A 19,799-nucleotide genomic window follows, 5' to 3' on the forward strand; every position below is an offset into this window, starting at 1 on the left:
ACATCATCAAGAGGATCCTGAATCAGAGTTGTACGACCCGATAATAACTTACGGACTAGAAGGAGTCGAACAGGTTCTGGATATCCAGAAGCTAGATTCGCTGAGGCTTATACTCAGACGTTACCACTCGCCGCCGGCATGACTTGGGACTCGTTGGAGGAAGAGTTGGATGCCATCTCGTCCTTGCCAGCAACGGACAGCTTAGTCGCGCCCGTATTCCCTCAAACGGAACCGCGGTACTTCCGCCTGGAAGTCAAAACTTATGCGCGAGTGGCCCACGTTGTCTTCGCCCTTCATCAAGTTCTCGAAGGGTTGGAACAGTTGGAGAGACAGCCAAACCGATCTAACTTCCAAGTCGATTACGGTTTCAAGCTCCTTTCGGTGCTGAATCGGGCTAGCGAAGCTGACAAGATATTACTGGCTTTCGGAACGGTACAGCTACGCATCGCAGGGGCTAGAACCCGAGTGCGTCGCATTCTGGACCATTGGGGCAGAGTTGCAAGGCAGGAGTCAGAATCTTCGGCTTCCTCTTTGGCGTCAACTCGATCGGAATTGAGGATGCGTACGGCGGCTTTGGACCCTGAACCGGCGCTACGCCTCTATGTTTCCAGGCCGGACTACCAGGAGTACCTCGAGCAAGCAAATCCTACTGTATGGCAACGGGTCAAAGCGCACTATCAAGCCGCTCAGGACGTATATTCGCAACCCTACCGATCAGATTCCTGGCCTACGCATCCGCAAGCTCCGCTTCTACCTATGAAACCCATCATACCTACGGCTACGCCGATTCTCCCTCAGGCCGGGGTCCGTTTTGCTAATCTGGCCAGCGCACCGTCCCCCATTTCTCATCGACCTTTCCCCGCTCCTTCGGCCGCTGCACGTGCTGGAATCCAGAACGTGTTCGGCAACATAGCTTCTCTAGGAGACAACGGGACTGGGGGGGCCATATGTGCCGCTGACAGGGCGCGAGTCGAACACTCGCACGTATACGGAACGGGGGGCATACAATCCCTACCCTACTTTCGCTGCCGGGCAACAGCCTCAGTTACCCTCTACGTCTGGCTTCCAGTATCCTCAGACTCAACCTTTCCAGGCTCCTGCGCCCTCGCGCGGCGCCCCTCAGCCCTCGGATTCGTCTTCGGACGAGTCAAGCAAGGAACGTTCAGACAATGGGCGGGGATATCGCGGGCCAGCGGGAGGAGACGGGCCGCCGGGACCGCCCGGTCCACCCGGTCCACCCGGACCGGGAGGAGGATCAGGTGGTCCACCCGGTGGCGGGCCCCGTATGGCGGCTACTCTGGCGGATTCCCGTTCGGGGAGCTCAGCCGCCTAATCCGGGGGCCCACCTGGTGGTCCGCCTCCTCCGCCCGGGAACGGGGCCGCCTTTCAACCCACCGGATGCCGGATGGGGGGCTTATCACCCGTTTCAAATCGACACTCGGATGAAGCAGTCCGAGGTACCCGCCTGGGACGGAAAGGGAGATTCGTTGATCAAATATTTGGTCGGCATGAAGGACCTGGCTAGAAAAGGGCCACTGATTCAATACCAAATGGCGCAAGTTGCCCCCCGCAGCGCTGGGAAGGTCCGCGAAGGGATGGTGGGACGTTCTCCCGGACGTCGTGAAGGACGTGCACCAGTCTTCATGGGTTCATATGCTCAGAGCTATTACCTCGCAGTTCATGTCCTCTCGCTGGGAGCGTGAAGAAATAAGCCGTTTGAGTCGATGTTCTTCCGTCAGAAGGGCCACGAAGAAGAGCTACCTACCGACTTCTTCCAACGAAGAATTCTCCTAGCGAAATTCCTGTATGCTACGGACGACGAGGCTACTGCCGTACATCGTATCATTCGCAACCAGCCCGACGCCTGGAAGGAATCCATCGATGAAGTCCGTTGCCCTACGATATCACACCTGATAATGCTGGCTGAACACTACGGCGAAACTCTAATCTATACTTGGGAGTCCGCTAAAATCATCCCGCTCTCCGTGATCAACAGGAGAACGGCTCTAAACGACGATTCTTCCGCGCTAGATCCGCTAATCTCGCTGCAATAGACGAGGATTGGGAGGAAGCGGAGGAGGAGTCGAAGGAAGCTGATGAAAAGGAAGCGATGGCAGTCACTAACCCTCGCTGGAGTTCTCGAGTCAACCGTTCCAAAAGTATATGGCCCAAGGGAGGCGAGATGAAAGGAGTCAAATTCACCAGGGGACGACTCAGTGAAGACAAACCCTCCTCCGAAGGGGGATTGCTTCATCTGCTCCAGCCCACTACACCACGCCGCTCAATGCCCCAAATACGACTTATGGAATAGCACTCGCTCCGCCCACTTGGCTGAAGCGCTATTGGCCTTGGTAGACCAGGACAGAGACGAAAGAGATAGAATCCTAGGCACTGATTCGGAAAATGACAATGTTGTTGCTGCTTATCTGTCGTCTGACTCTGTCGAATTGAGCAACTTCTCCGACGCCTTGCAATCGGATTCCGACTTGCATAAGGTGGTGTTAACGGTGTCTTATGGTGGTAACCGCAACGTCCGTAGGCGGGAGAGCAAACAGAAGCGTATACCAGCTCGTAAGAAAGAAAAATGGACCGCTGCTGCCGCCACAGAGAAGAATCCAGTACCGACGGACGCCCTGGACCGTCTCGCTAAACATATCACCTCTCCTCTGGTGGTGGAATCGGAGATAACGCCTAGCGGAGAGATCGTTCAAGTTATTCGACGGCTACGGCAGTTGCCCGCTGGGATGGCTTCGGTGGGATCTCGAGCTTTGCATATACTGGCGAGAGTTGGCTCCCCACTCAACCCCACGTTATAGTCCGACTGGATTCCGGTGCAGACTTAACGCTGATATCAGAGGAGTTCGCTAACACGATTCCCGATTTGCCGGCTCCTAAAGAAGGCTTAAGGATGCAGCTATACCATCTGACAGGAAAAGCTAAGGTGCTGGGATATGTCCGATTGCCCTTATACATCACGACTTCGGAGGACGAGTTGATCAAAATGGAAGTAGAAGCCTACGTGGTGAGAGGTATGCAAGTTCCCTTACTGCTGGGAGAGGATTTCCAGTCTGCATATGAGTTGGGCGTAACTAGACAGGCATCAGGCGAAAGTGAAGTGATCATTGGAGCTACAAGACACCGAGTTCCTGCTTCTTCGACATCTGAGATAGACCTAGGGTTTCAGCTACGCAATGTCCATTTCACGCGGACGGTCAAGGAGCACGCGCCGGGCCCTTCTGGATCCCAGAAGCCCAGGAAGCGAGAGCAGCCCATCAAGGACGATGAAATCTTGGTCCGAGCGGAAAAGGACGTCTTAATCTCAGCCGGGTCGGTGCACAACGTGAGGGTAACAGCTCCGATGGAAGGAAAACCAAACTGGCTGGTGGACAAGATTCTACTTACAATGGACGATGGCAGTATCATGGCTGCCCCAAGCACAATGATCTCAAGAGACGCACCGTACGTTCCTATCGCGAATACGAGCACGAAGCCGTGGTTCGTAAGAGCCGGCGATGTAGTGGGCATTCTACGTGACACGGAGACCTACGAAGATTGGCCGGAGGACGAGGCACATTTGGCACGAATGGCAGCCAGTGTCGAGGCTCTGACAAGAGTTATTCGCGCAAGCGCATCTGTTGACGACCCCCGAGCTACTAGAAGTGGAGTCAACGCTAAGTCGGAAGAAGCAGTCGAGGACAACGGGGACGAAGAACTATGGGGGCCAAAGACTACGGCCGTCCCAGACCCAGATGCTGCGGACGAGACAGCGAACGTTGCTGAAGCTGTATGCTTGGGTCCCGACATACCGGCAGAGATCCTTCCCCGCCTCCAAGAAGTGCTGATCAGGAATGCCGCGGCCTTCGGAACGGGTGGCCGATTGGGGCACGTGACAGAGCAAGCGTCGGTTCCTACCAAGGAAGGAACTCAACCCGTGTCGCTGCCTATGTACGCTGCCTCCCCGGAGAAAAGATTGGTTATCGACAAGCAAATGGACCTCTGGATAGAGCGGGAGGTCATTGAACCTTCAGTCAGCCCTTGGGGCGCTCCTTGCGTGGTCGTCTTCCGTAACGGGAAGCCCAGATTGGCAGTGGACTATCGAAAGCTGAACGCATCAACAATAGCGGACGAATTTCCTATCCCGAGACAGTCGGAAATCGTACAGGCCCTATCTGGCTCGCAAGTCCTATCGTGCTTCGACGCGCTCGCTGGCTTCAATCAAGTATCCATGGATGATGATGCGAAACCAAAGACCGCTTTCCGTACCCATAGAGGTCTGTGGCAGTTCCGGCGGATGCCGTTCGGGTTGCGCAATGGTCCGTCGATATTCCAACGTATTATGCAAGGAGTATTGGCCCCGTTCTTATGGCTATTCGCGCTGGTCTACGTGGACGACATAGTCGTGTTTTCGCGAAGCTGGGAAGATCATCTCGTACATTTGGACAAAGTGCTATCCTCGATTCGAGAAGCGGGCATTACTCTCGAACCAAAGAAATGCTTCATCGGTTACACTTCGATTCTGTTGCTGGGGCAAAAGGTGTCAAGATTGGGCCTATCTACGCATACAGAGAAAGTAGCCGCCATACAGGAGCTCGCCCGTCCAACGTCGGTTCATCAACTCCAGAAATTCTTGGGAATGGCGAACTATTTCGCAATGTACATCCCGCATTACGCCTTCGTTGTGAAGCCTCTGTTCGGGCTGCTGGCGAAAGGTGCCAAGTGGGAGTGGCGAGCTGAGCATGAGAGGGCTTTCTTGGATGCCAAGGACGCCTTGACGGTGGCGCCAGTATTAGGACACCCGATCCGGGGTATGCCTTACCGTTTATACACGGACGCTTCGGATATCGCAATAGGCGCAAGTCTTCAGCAAGTTCAGAAGATTCGCGTGGGTGACCTGAGAGGCACGTCAGCCTTCGATAAACTGCGTAAAGCGTGGGATGCTGGAGAACCAGTCCCTCGTCTGTACCCCTCGTTCATCAAGGAATTGGAGGAGAACTTGTATACCGACTCTCAGTGGGCCGAAGACTTCGAGGCCTCGGAGGTGTACGTCGAACGAGTAATATGCTACTGGAGTCGTACATTGAAGTCGGCCGAAAGAAACTACAGCGCTACCGAACGCGAAGCTCTGGGCGCTAAGGAAGCGCTTGTACGGTTTCAGCCTTTTATCGAAGGGGAAAAGGTGGTGCTGGTTACGGATCACGCGGCTCTGCAGTGGGCAAGAGTGTATGAAAATATGAATCGAAGGCTGGCGGCCTGGGGGGCGGTGTTCGCTGCATACCCAGGTCTTCAGATAGTCCACAGACCGGGCAGAGTCCATTCGAACGTGGACCCTCTATCGCGATTGCCAAGGACGCCGGATCATGATTCGCCTGTGAGAGACGAGGAATTGGCCATAATACAGGATGAGGAGAAGAGAGAAAGAGCGGAGAACTTAGAGGAACGGAGTTCACTCGCGCCAGCTGCCAAAGCTTCGTTCATGGCTAACTGGTGGGACGAGATAATCGACAAGGAGGCCATGGTGGTTACCCGGAGACAAGCGAAGGAGGCTGGAATCCAGCCTCCATTAAGCAACCAAACTCCAGCAACAGACCCAGTGTCCGTTCCGGATACAGAGCCAGAGTTACCCTTCGAGGAGGGAGACCCTTGGACCTATCCTGTGGGCGTAAAGGACACCGTAACCGATCGAGACGAAGATTGGAACAAGCGGTCCCATCTCCTTATTTCCCTCGCCCCAGAAATAGCCAACGAATTCGCGAAAGCATATAAGGAGGACCCGTTCTTCCCGCTCACGCTACGCGGAAGAAATAGCTCACCCAGATGCGATCCTTACCCCCTCGCGGTTCCAGAAGGGTAAAGAAGGATTGCTATACTTCGTGGACGCGGACTGGAATACCAGACTTTGCGTCCCCAGGTCGAAGGTGCCCTTCGTTCTAAGCTGGCTCCATGACTCGGCTACCGAAACAGCTCATGCGGGGCCTGCCAAGCTGCTACACCGGGTTCGAGAACTGTTCTTCTGGAGCACCCTGCATAAAGATGTAGAAGCGTTCGCCAAGACTTGCGACGTCTGTCAGAAAATCAAAACGGATCATAGACGAAGGATGGGCGGACTCCGCCCGTCTCACGTTCCTGCAGCGCCTTTCTCTACAATCTCTATGGACATGATTACCGGCTTGCCGCCGTCTGGAGAAGAGAAATTCACGGCTATCCTAGTATTTGTGGATAAGCTGACCAAATACGCTATCTTCATCCCGACTCATACGACACTCTCGCAAGAAGGCTTCGCAAAACTCTTCATCGACCACGTGGTCAACCGCCGGAATGCCGGAAAGAATCATTGCCGACCGGGACCGTAGATGGGCTACCGCCTTCTGGAGAGCTGTTACTGCTCAGTACGGAAGCCGAATGGCGCTATCTACGTCCCATCACCCCCAGACGGACGGCCAGACCGAGATCGTTAACGCCTTCCTGGAACAAATGCTCCGCGCTTATGTTGCGAAGGATCGCACGACCTGGGCCCGATGGCTGGGGAGATGAACTTTTTGCGCATACAACGGCAACGTCCATTCCTCCACCGGTTACAAGCCAAATTTTCTACTCATGGGGTATCACCCAAGAACGGAAGCAGGAACGCTGCTCCCTACTACGGATCCCGTAGTCAGACCGTTCGTGCGTGGACAGAAGGAAGAAGACTTCACGGAGGCTCTTAACGAGCACCGCCAGTTCGCTAGAGACGCAATTATACTAGCGCAAGAGAGGCAAGCTCGAGCGTTCAACAAACACCGTCGCCCCGTCGAAGACATCAAGGAGGGAGACCGAGTTCTGGTCAACCCTCACTCGCTAGAGCTAGTCGATGTGGCGGGAACGGGTCGCAAGCTAAGCTAATCAAAGAACCATAGGGCCTTTCGAGGTACTGGAAAGGATCAACCCTGTCGTATACCGCCTCCGCCTACCAGATTCCTACAATATGCACCCCGTATTCAATTTGGAACATCTCAAATTGTACCACCCATCGGAAACTCACTTCGGAGACAGAGCTGTTTTACCCGACACTCGCGATTACCTGGTCCCTACTGAAGAATTCGAGGTCGAAGCCATACTGGGGCATCGCTTGCGTCGCAGGAAAGGGCAGGAATATCGAATGTTCCTGGTTCGATGGGTAGGCTACGACCCGAGCGACGACAGCTGGGTTTCGGAAAACGATCTTCGCAACGCACCTGCCTTGAAAAGAGAATATCTTCGCATACATCAGTTGACGTAACCAAGCGGGAGAGCACGTGGCCCAAGGATCAAAAAGGGCAGTCGTGACGTGTCACATCATTTCTCTCTCTCTTCTTGACTCCATCTTCCTCCTAGTAATCGGTAAGCTCGCAGCGTCGCTGGCATTCCGCCACGCTGCGAGCTAACTGAACTCGGCTAACCTCTTTCACAGACATGGCACTAGTCCTCTATCATCGATCGGTCCGCTTCCACCAACCTCGCCTTCGACCCTTGGCCGGCTTCCGGCGATGACGCCGCCTTGAACCTGCAAATGTCCATGGCTCTAGGATACCTCCGAGTCTTCAGCAATACGAGTAATCGTACAATTCGCATAATCGACGACATGTACGAGCTCTGGTCTCCCAACTCCAGAAGATCCGTCTTCCTTCCTGGGATCCCTCCTCCGGGCAATCTTACCCCGCCATTGGATGCCAATGTGCGCAGGTATGATTCGACGTGGGGCCGTTTCGATCCCAGGGCGGGGCCTCAATACCTATACACCCGCTCCTCTCCTGTTTTCGCCTTCTTCCGTAACCCCACATCAGTCAAACGCGACGACCAATGGGCTCCCGCTTTCCGTCCTTTAACCGAAATTTGGAGACCTATGTCCTCGGAGACGGGTACTTTGACAGATAAAGGCATAGACGGGCTCATCGACTGCTACAATTACGTGGTCGCTCGCATCAACTCCTGCTCAGCTCGACTTCCTTTCGCCAAGAACTGGCCGGCCGACTTACAAATCGCTCCCCCTGACGTTACTCCTTTCTGGTCGCTGAAAAGAGCTCTGAATACTCCTCAAACTTGGGATACTGCATTCGACAAGTACTCTGAAATGTCCTTCGCCCTCAGAGAATTACTAGCGTGGGCGGATATGATGGATACTTTTATGGAGGATTTAGCTCGCGGACCGGATAGAGAAATCGCTGAACCTCGCGACGAATTCATGGGTTTCTGGGCTAACGGGTATCCTCGAGAGCCACTCGATCGCTTGATTCGTGCTGGTATTCCTTGCTTCATTGTCTGCCGGATTCCGGAGGACAGAGCTGCTCGGCTGCGAAACACGACCGGTCCGTCTGGATTCCTGGAGGGCACAGAAACTCTGTCCATGCTGAAGAATAATCCTTACTCTGAGATTCCTCGAGATGGCGTTAGCCTAGCATCGCTCCACAATTCTTCTCGGCCCAAGTCCGGGAAAGCTCCGACCCCTGACGCGGTTAGTGAGGAAAGAGCTGACCCTCTCTTTATGGAGAAGGGACAGCAGCCTTTTTGGAGTCAACGGAGGCCTAAAAGCGACTGGCCGGCGAATCCCCGAATGGAATGGACATCCTCTCATGTCCCGAGCAACCCGACCCCCAAGCCAACGGATACCGGAGGCTGGGGCTCGTCGTGGCCGGACTCCGCAGAGGCCTGGAACGATCCAGTGTCAACCATCGAAGACTGGAATCACCCTCAAGAGCCGCAACCGCCCAGGCGCTCTCCCTCTCCTCAAAATCGCAAGGATCGCGACGTGATAGATCGATACAAGCTGATCAACGCGCACACACGCCTAGTAATGGCCGGAGACCGGCCATCACGGGTAATCCGCTGAGAGACGACTACAAGCCTCGTGACCTCGACTATGTTAACTTGTACCCGGACCGAGTACCCTGGATTCGACCTCCCGAACTCGTCAACCTGCGCAAAGGCTTCGGCAGCCTACAGAAATTCATTATGGGGATGGGTGAAGGGGACCGTAAAAGGATGGAACTCGTGGGTCGCAGCTCTCGAACTGATGGAGGACCGTCCAGCACCTTCTTCGACCGAGAGCTCCGGCGAACTCTCATCATCTTGGGCTACAAAACTCCTATCGGGGTAGTTCGTCCCGACATCTACGGGATGCCCGCTCCTCGCTGCGATTACGTGGTCAGGGACAAACACGGTAACTGGATGCCAGACCGCCCCTCCTACTGGATGTTCCCCACAGCGACATTTACGAAGATACAAGCCGGTGCTCCTCTTACGGCTCCCACTCCTCGTCCTGAGTATCTCCCAAGGAAGGAGACGCCCCAGCCCGATCCGAACTCACGAAAGGATGGGCCTGATGAAGGCGACGATGAGGATGATGACATGGACGGTGGCCCCCCCGAAGAATAAAGGTGGGGGGATGCGGGCAGTGACGGGCGATACTACGGGATGGGAAGATACCTTCGGATTACGGCGACCTAGTGGATGCAGACATCCCTGACCCCGAACCGGCGACATTCCGACTTGAAGTCCGAGGAAGTGACGCTTTGTCGGCGGAGGAGTTCTATAATATGGCCGAGATTCAGCGAGTCAGGAATGTGTCCGATATCGTGCTGGTACTGCTCGCCGGGAATAGCGTCATACTGGAAATGGGGTCAATAACGGATGCAAGGAAAGCTCTAGGATTCCTGGAGCGGGAAATGCAATGGGTCTCCATCAACTACTTGAACCGAGAAGGCTTCGATAGTTTGGCAAGCTCCGTTACCGACACTTTCAACCGGCTGGAATCTCGCCAAGCGAGGGAACGAAGGCTTCGCCGCGAAGCGGATAAGAAAGCAGCCCTCGTACAAGTCGAATCTGCCGCGAGTCCCCGTTCGCCGAATCCTCCAATCCTGCCGTCGCACTTGTCTCTCTCGGCCGCCTCGGTATCCTCGGTAGTCTCCAATCCCGACACGGGTCCACAGCAAGTACCTCCGACCACCCTGCAGACGAGGTCCCCGACGGAAGTCGCGTTGCCGCCGCCTCCGCCGAGTAGCAACCCCCTTCCGCCCACGGAAGACGCTACCAACTTCGGCCATGGACGTCGAAGGAGTTCCTGACGCCGCTATCACGCTGGCCGCTAGGCTGGGAGTACGCTTGGAGGAGAGAATTCGGAAAAGGTCCAAACATAACCCAAGCAAGCTGCGAAGGGACGAGCGCAGACGGGTGGAAAGGGAAATACGACTGGGTCGCGGAGCCAACTTGGGTCCCTTTTGCGCTGGGGCCCTACGAGATCGCCCTCAACATAGTGCCTCCAGCGGCGCCGGTTAACGGGGCATCTGCGGGAGAGGAGGACATCTCATTGGCACCTGCGGGCCAAACTTCCTTCATGCTGGGCTCGCATACATTAACGACGGCAGGGCATGAGGATGTGGAAGTTTCGCGGATCCCGTCAGACTTCGCTCCTCCCCTGCCTCCGCCGTCGTCTGAGCCTAACACAGATGAAGCGACGGCCTTCCTTAACAGCTTGAAGGAAGCAGGCCAAGACCCGACGGCTGCACCTCCGTTCGAACCAGAAGCTAGGCTCCCGCCACCTGCACCTTCGCCCGATGCACCCATGTCGTTTGTCCCGGTCGTGGCGAATCAGATAATCGTCAACGGGGTGGTGACTCAGTTGGGAGCCCATCCCTGGTTCAACTCATCTTTTGGGACTCTCGCGAGAAGCACCGTCTACGGAGGAATCACCAGACGAGAGCGTGGCGATGGAGGTGGACGAATCCGAGTCACAGCTTACGTTGGAAGGCATTGCGGCTTCAGCGCCTTGGGCGGCCGCGGTGCTTGGCCGAAATTCGAGACGAGAACGCATGAACGACTCTTCGTCGTGGGGGGCTCTGTGACGGGTATACTACCAGCAAGACGACTCAGAACCGTCGCAAGCGTTATCAGGCATTATCAGATAGAATCACTCACATGATCTCAGTAGTCACAATTAGTCACAAGTCTTGTAACATCAGTCGTGACCAAGTCACGCAGCAGCAATCTTAACCAAGTCCTCTTTTCTCTTGTGTCTCGTCTTTCCTACTTCTCGTGGACCCGTCCCGACTGCCTGAGTACGCTTTCCTGCTCCCTCCCGCCGTAGGCTACGGGTCAACCGTCGGGCAGCCATTGGATTCCAATGGCTGTCCGACCCCCTTATCGATACTCCAAACCCTTCGCTTCCACCCCGCGTAAGCCCCTCGAACGACAGCGTCACAAGGCAGCTCATATCCACCAGTAAACTTGGATAATGATGTTCTGGATGCCTTCGGAGTTTCACCAGGCCGCATTATCAAGATTTATGGTTTGCATTTCTTTAATATAGAGAATAGTGCTTATGATTAAAGATCTGGGTCAATCTCACCCCTCCAATCCATACGAGTCCTATCATTATTCCAGAATAGACGATGTGCTTGAAGATCTTCAAAAGGAACAGCCTCCAATATTTTATTCAGCAGATGTTCCTATTCAGATGCCAGATATGGTCCCAAATCTAGGACTACGGTATGTAGCGTATGCACACCCAGGCTCTGAGATCTTACCTATACAGTGCCCTAAATGCTAACAATGCAGCTAGACGTCATACCTTGGCAATTACTGGTTGCAAGATAATGGATCCACAGGCATTGGATAATTATCTTAGCTCTGGCATTATTTATGCTGCGCAATCCTTCACTCCCATTTCCTGCAGTCCAATGGCTGTATATATGTCCGTCATCAAGGGTGGTCTTATCTGCTATGTTGGTCGGGATACCCAGAGTAAACTCCAGACATTGGAGGGTTTGAAAGCATTTGAGCCAGCTGTGCCATCCTCCAATTTAACATGGGCAATAAAACCGTTGACAACTGGGGACGTTATGCAAGTTGTTCCTTGTCTTTCTATTTTAAGACTGACAGTTTTAGGGTTCTACCTCCCTTCACATTCATGGCAGTGGTAGCCACCCACAATACTATGGTGTCTAAGCAGCTTATGCTTACAAAAGAAACTCTGGACCAGAGTATTCTCACCAGAATTCATCAAAGTCTCAGCGGCTACAAGTTCAACGATGATCAATTTCAGGATACTGAAATTCTCTTTATGCAAATTGCTCGTCTTTGGCTTGACAATCTTAATCGTTTTATTCATGGTATAGCTCTCTACTTTATTTGAAACATAGTTTTAATCTGTTTACTAGGCAAAGAAATTGGCATGTTTACACGGTTTCATATACCAGAGTTGGATACATGGCCTGGCATTTATTCAATGCTGAAACTCTGTGTTTATATCAGCTTCATGGAGGCCTTGGATGGGAGATGGTATCAGAAGATGCCCTCAACTGAAGAGCAGCAACGACGCGGATTTTTCTATGCACAACATCAAGCTGCACTTAGTGCATTTGCAGGCTTTCATCAAGCAGTTGTCAAAAACTTCACGATCAAGCCAGTGAATGTCAGTCTAAGTGTTGACATATTTTATGTAAGAACCTTACACAGACTTGTTCACTTATTAATAAATTTCAGGAATGTCTAGTTCACTTTGGTGCTATGCTGATAAAGTATAACCGCCAGACTAAAGTCTTTAATCTGCATGACTTTGAACAGAAGGTATCAGCAGCAGTTGTACTAACATGCGAGTCTTGGGAAGGGTCATATCCTACTATAAATCTTCAGGCCAAGGTACAACAACTACAGAAAACCAAAGAGCAGCATTTCTTTCCTTTTACTTCAAAGACAGTGGAGCAGATTAAACACACATAGTTTTGTACATTTTGATGATATATCATTTTCTGCTTTTCCCGAACTATCATGAGCCACAGTTCAACACCTCAGGTCCAGTTGATTAAAACACTCAAGGGTTATGAAGGAGATAGTATTAATGTCATTGCAATCTCTCCTGCTGGAAAATACTGCGCTTCAGGAGGTGATGAGGGTGTATTGCATATTTGGAATATGGCAACATGGAATCTTAGCAAGACTTTTTTGTTCAAGAAGCAAGAGATTAGAGCAATTGTCTGGAATGACAATCATATTCTTACAGTAGGGTTGAACACAGGACATGTTACAACCTTTAATATATGGGTAATCTACGCTCTACATCTTTTTTATTCATTCTAACATTGCCATAGGATGATAGTGATAGATATTATCATGAATATACTGTTGAAGGCGTTGTCCACTGTCTGGCATTCCTGCAGAGCTCCAAGCATATTGCAGTTGGATTTGACGACTGTGTTTTACTTGCAAAACAGAAACAAATTGGTTTGCTCATTTCACCTTTAGAAACTCATAAAACTCATATTTTATTGACAGACTTGTGGTCTGGACGACGAACTCTTCCTCGTGCAGGATCAGGTCCTGGAGGAGATCGCGATACAGTCCACACTGTGTTATTCAATACCAAGGATAATACTGTGATTGTAGGCTATACCTATAATGGAATCTTGTAAGTAACCAAGTTATATTTTCTGATCATATTTAACAATGTCTAGTGCCTATAAGGTCAACAATGATTACCGAGGTACAGCAGAATGGCATATTCCACTAAGTCAACCATGGTATGTTGTCAACAGAAGTAAAAAGAATACTTGTATTAAAATCATATCTAGTGGAGGACTTGGGCTTTCACCATCTGGACAAGTCCTTGCAGCAACAGTGATGTTTACTGGAGTTGCATGGTATGATACTGCACATCAGAAACTTCTCGCAACTACACCACAACCTCTGGAGCCAGAACTTAATCTTGAGCTTCCAATCATCCTGATCAACTCCAACTTGGCAATCCTTGGCTCCTCTATTGGACAAGTAACTATCATCAATCGACAGAGAACAGTTTTTCAAGTAGATCATCATCAGGATGGCGAGAACTGTAAGGCTCTTCCTAATTAGCAGAATTCATCTAACTTTTTGAAGCTTCAATTATTCAAGCATTGGTACAATCTCCTTCATTGATGACATAGTCAGCTCAGTCATTTGCTAGGCATATTTCTATAACCCACAAGATCATGGTCATATGTTGATTACTGGAAGTTCTGAGGAACATGAAGCTACCAAGATTTTTGTTTGGGCAACCAGAAGGCAAAAATCTTTCAAGGTAAGCAACTAATTGTTTTAATAATTATGCTCAAACTCTCTGCATTTTAGATGTGGTATTTGCCGCTTTGTATAGGAGTTATGTTCATTGGGCTATTGGTAATTGATTTAGATAAGCTCAGATACAATGGACAACAAATATGGTTACAATATAAAGTATAGAGAGATCTAAACGCAGCAGATCTACTAGCTATAGCTACAGATGATTTGTAGTCATTAAATTTAGTTCTTTGTTTCCATATGATGATCAGTGTATTGTGTCACATCAGTCTCTCTCTCTCTCTATCATGTCATCATTCTTTTCACTGGGGAAAAGTCAATCTCCAAAGCGAATCATTACTACAACTCTTCCTGGAGTTATCTCTCAAGGGGAGAAGATGCAGAATAATGTAGGTAGATAGTGTTTAGATATTATTTGGGTACTAAATAATAGATAGCCACGAAGACATCCTTTAGCAAGCAACACAATGACTTCATGTCTGATGAATCCATTTCTAGTCATACTACAAGGTGAGCTTGATATTTGGTTTCTTTATCCTATTCATAGTTCTAGTCATACTCCAGCAAGGTATTTTCAGTACTTGAAAAAGGTATACATGACTAAGATAAAATTAAGGGAGGATCAAGACAGGCTTCTCAATGCACAGCTTGAAGTATTGAAAGAGCAACTTAGGGCTTTATTGACTCAGCATCTCGATACTGCGAAAACAATTGAGCAAGCAGTTGATATGTTTGTTGCAGCAGCTAAGCAGCCAATCACAATGGAGCATATGGTTTTCTCTGTCTTGGATATATTTTTCAACAACATGGCCACTGAAATCAAAACTGGTCTTCACAAAGATATTACACAACGAATCATGGTTTATCAGCTTGCATTGTAGGTTATTTTCCACTAATTTTAAAACATGAACTTAAAAATGTAATTATAGGGAGACTATACAAACTGCAAGAGTCCCTAACACTGGAGCTTCTTCCTCTGCTAGCCAAACTCCTTCAACCCCCCCAAAGTCATCTCAGCCTCGCTCTGCCAAGAAGAAGAAAGCTGATTTCTCCCAACTATACACAAAGTTCGAGTGGAACTTCAGCAACAGATATCCAGACAAGGGATCTCTCAAGGTTTTCAAGACTAGTGAGCCAATGATAGAGCCTCCTAGTGAGCTGAAGGAAATATCACCTGGAGATATCTTCATTTCTTATGATTCCCCAAACAAGATAAGGAGAAGGAGGTCTGGTATGTGGACAAAGCTCAGAAATGGGTGAATATCACACAACTGTGGACCAAAAAAGAGAAGCTTGTACACCCAACCAATCCAAACCGAGTCCTATCTATCCATACTTCACATCCTAACTGGATTCTCTGGGAAACTATGGTCAAGAAGAGTAAAACTAGTCAAAAGGACAAGGGAAAGAAGGCTTCTTCATCTGCAAATGTAGACAGAGAAGAAAAAGAGGATGAACATGAGCAGGACGGTTGATATGTAGTATTTTTTTTACCCATCAATGTTTGAATCAATCACCCTTTGTCAAAGCAATCATGTCCTGGAGAACCAATGAACCTAGATGTGATTGTAAAGTGAACTGTAATCACCAAAAGCCTCTTATTACACTCTCTACTCGCTTTAATCATCGAAGAGATGACCGAATTGCTAATATCCAGCAGGTTTGGAAAAATAATGCTCAAGGTCCAGAGATGAGAGATATATCTGCAGCCGCCTCCCAGCAGCCATTTTCATCATCTCAAGAGTACCAATACTTTCCATCTAGAAGTGTTCCAAGTCAAAATCAGCCAGGCTCCTCCCAGCAGCCATTTTCATCATCTCAAGAGCACCAACACTTTCCATCTAGAGGTGTTCCAAATCAAAATCAGCAACAGACCTTCCATGAACAGCCTCCATTAAGACAACCTTCTATTATTCAATCAGATCCTCATGGTAGATTTATTCACTATTAAATTAATGTTTTCTTATCTGATCTATAGTTTCAGAAGAGCCACAGGACTCTAATAGTATGATATACTCTTATTATCATACTCAACCATTAACAACTTATTTATAGCGGAACATCCTCCACAAAGCACACCAAGTAGGCTAGACTTACAATATTGTATTACTCCAACTAATATCTAAAGTTGACTATACAGGAGTTCAAGGAATTGCAGAGCAAATTGAATCTGAGCTCAATATTCGAACTTACTTGGCAACAACTTCCTTGGCAACACCTCTAGTCTTTGCAAAAGATCCTCAGTTCAATGGGGAGTTTAGTGAAGATAGAATTAATCCAGCTCCAAATATTGGACTATTCCGGCTAAACCCTAAAAAGAGAGTCAACACAATATTCCTTGAACAGGAAAACCGGTTGCATGAGCTGCTAGGACAAGCTCATTTTCTTCCTCCATATCCTGGCAAGGTTAAATTGGAAGATAGAATTATCCAAGAGCTGCACCGCTGTAAAGAAGAAAAGAAGCTTCACTGGAATTTACAGCGACTCCATATTGTATCTGGCAAGGTAGTATTCAATAATGGTTAGATTCTTTTTTCAAGATTGAAGGTATGACTGATATAAGCATCTAGATGTTCACTTTGCAAGAGTTAAAAACTGGCCAGCTCCTGTTCTAGCTGCAACCATCACCACATTGATGATGACAAAGTTTTTTCAAGTAACACGAGTAGGAAGTGCTGTACTTCTTGCTGGGTTTAGGGACCTGCTTAATATTTTCCCTGACCTTCAGCATTATGCACATATCATCCCTAAAGATCCTCGAACCATTGTCAAACAGTTAAATCTAGACCCTCAAACTGAGCGCTATGTGTGCTGTCAACAGTGTTGGTCTCTGACACCCTACATACAGCCACAGAAAAACCTTCCTCCAGCCCAGTTGACTTGTACTGAAAAAGCTGCTTCTAATTCTGCTCCTTGTGGAAATCTACTGTGGACACAGGATAATGGGAAGTACAAACCCAACCAGATCTATCTTCATCAGGTGCTGAAGAACTGGATTGGTCGTCTACTATCTCGACCTGGAGTTGAGGAAATCTTAATCAACTATCCCAAGGCTGCAGCACAGGAAACAGGTAGAGTGACTGATATATGGTCCTCTCCGGAGCTCAAGTCATTGGGAAACTTTATAAATGCTCCAGAAAATGAGCACAGACTAGTGTTTGGTTTGGCAGGAGATGGATTTAATCCATTCTATAACAAGACAGCTAAACAAGTTACTACTTCAACTGGATGGTGGCTTTATGTGCTGAATTTCCCTCCCTCAATGCGATACCAATTTGAAAATGTATGTCTCCTTGGGACTATTCCTGATGGACCTACTGTGGACCGGTATGGCCACTTTCTTCAGCTGATTGTCAATAGTCTTCTGGAGTTCTGGGAGCCTGGGGTGCTATACTCTCGCACCTTCAAGTTTGCAATGACTTGTCTTGTGAAGGGCTTGCTTATACCATTTATTGCTGATATGGGAGCTTTACGGGCATTTCTAGGCTTGACATCTCCTACATCTGCACACTTCTGCATTGGCTGTTTCATCTCAATGGCTTATATTGAGGATCTCAATATGGCTGACTGGCCTAAACGAGATCATGAAACACATCTGAAGCATGCACAAGCTTGGAGAGATGCCAGTTCTGTTGGGGAACAAAAAGGCTTTAGCACAAGCAAATGGAGTCAGATGGAGTGAGCTGCTACGTCTGCCATACTGGAGAGTGGTTGAAAAGGCAACAGTTGAGCCTATGCATTGTCTTGATCTGGGGCTAATTGAACATTATGTTCGAGAAGTGCTAATGATTGATCTTCAGCATAATGGTGGGGATGGCAGTGGTGCAAGAGTGGCAAGACCTCCTAAGCCACAAACAGATGATATTCTACAGGCTGAAATGGTTGCAATCATGGAGATTATCAAAAAATATCGACATGAAAATGACTTTTTGAAACTAGTTTTGCAGCACAAAAATGTCAAGTACAGGGGATTATGGTACCTGTGTTATGCACATCGACTTCGGGTAGCTGGTGATAGAAGGGACTGGCTAATTCTGCGTTTGAAAAGATGGGTATGTTGATATTTTTTCTAATTTTTTTTTCTTGCTAAAGTATTAGATAGATGGATAATAACAATATCCCTGATGATCAGCTCCTTAACATACCTTCAAGAACTGTGCGCAAAGAGTCTCTAGAAAGCCTTAAAAATGCAGAAATTGCAACTATTCAAGCAGAGATAGTCAAACGTGCACAAGAGCTCAATATTCAACCTGCTGAGAAGGAAGAATGCTTCAAGCTTATTTCACAGCTGTATAATGATGTCAAGTCGCCCAGACATCCAAAACGGATTTTTGAACTGCTATGCATATTAAAGCATCTACCATCTGAGGGCACTATTCCAGAGCTTCATCGAAGGCTTGCAGCTGATGTAAGAAATTAAAGCTTCTCTGAATTTGACTAATATTATTATTATAGGTTTCTCTGACTAAACTAGAAACTCTTGAGGTTTCTGAAGATGATACCTCTGACAATAATACTGGTCCTGTGCTTGGAAAGGATGTTATGTCTGTCATTTGGGATGGTATGACTAGAACTATTCTTCCAAGCTGGGTAGGCCATGCACCAAAGAACTGGGGTACCACAGAACGTGGTAAAATCAGTGCAGCCAACTGGAGAATTATTTTCACCATTCATATGCCAATTGCACTAATTTGGCTTTGGAGGGACAAAACAGGCCGAATCAAGGATATTCTGAACAATATCATGGACTTGGTGTCTGCAATTTGGGCAGCAAGCAGCCGAGAAACATCTGATAATATAGTGCAGATATTTGACACACATTATCTGCGCTATATGAGTCAGTATCTGGAATTGTTTCCAGAAAATACAGTGCATCCCAATCAACACTGTGGCTTTCACATTTCCTCAGATCTTCGTAACTTTGGGCCTGGACATACTCGTGGGGCTGCATTTTATGAGAGACTCATACATGTCCTTCAAGGACTTAATACAAACATGAAAAAGGGCGAAATGGAGATCACTTTCATGCACTCTACTGCACATAGTGCAAATCTGAGTGCTCTTCTAGCCAGTAATCCTCAAGTTCAATCTCTTGTGAGCAATGCAATGCAGGTTTATCAGCGCCAAGTCAAACAGAATGAAGTTGGGCAGCTTGCAAGGATTTTTGATCTGGATAAGAATACAAGATTTGAATCCTTTGCTCATTGGCTTTCAAGTGCTGAACAAGCATTACTGCAAGCCTATATTGCAGCTCAGTACCAGGACCCAAACTTTAGAATCCAGGACTGGAGGTCTCATTCATTGTTACTAGATTACATTCATCTTGAAGGACTGGAATATGCCCGGACAGGCATTCGTAAAAATGACTGTAATAGTCATGTTTGCTTTGTACATAATGGCCAGAAGACAGTGGGCATCATTCAAACAATCCTCCAGTTCTTCATGAAGGATCCTGGAGGCACAGATCTGAAGCTGACATATTTTATTATTCAACAATATGGAACTGCTGAGGATTTGGGCTTTCCTGATCCATATCGTCAATATGGTATTGTGGGAGGGGCCCTGGTTATTAAAACACCCAATCTGCAGGTTATCGAGCCACACCATATTCTTCAGCATTGTGCAGTCACTCCTATCATCCACAATACTAAGACTTACTTTCATATACTTCCTCTTTCAAAGGTGTGTCTTAATTGTCACAACTGGTTCATACTAACTGGAAGGCAGATTTATGATAA

This window comes from Mycena indigotica (genome assembly GCF_014461135.1).
Source record: "Mycena indigotica strain 171206Taipei chromosome Unknown Mind.scaff0002, whole genome shotgun sequence".
Taxonomy (NCBI): domain Eukaryota; kingdom Fungi; phylum Basidiomycota; class Agaricomycetes; order Agaricales; family Mycenaceae; genus Mycena; species Mycena indigotica.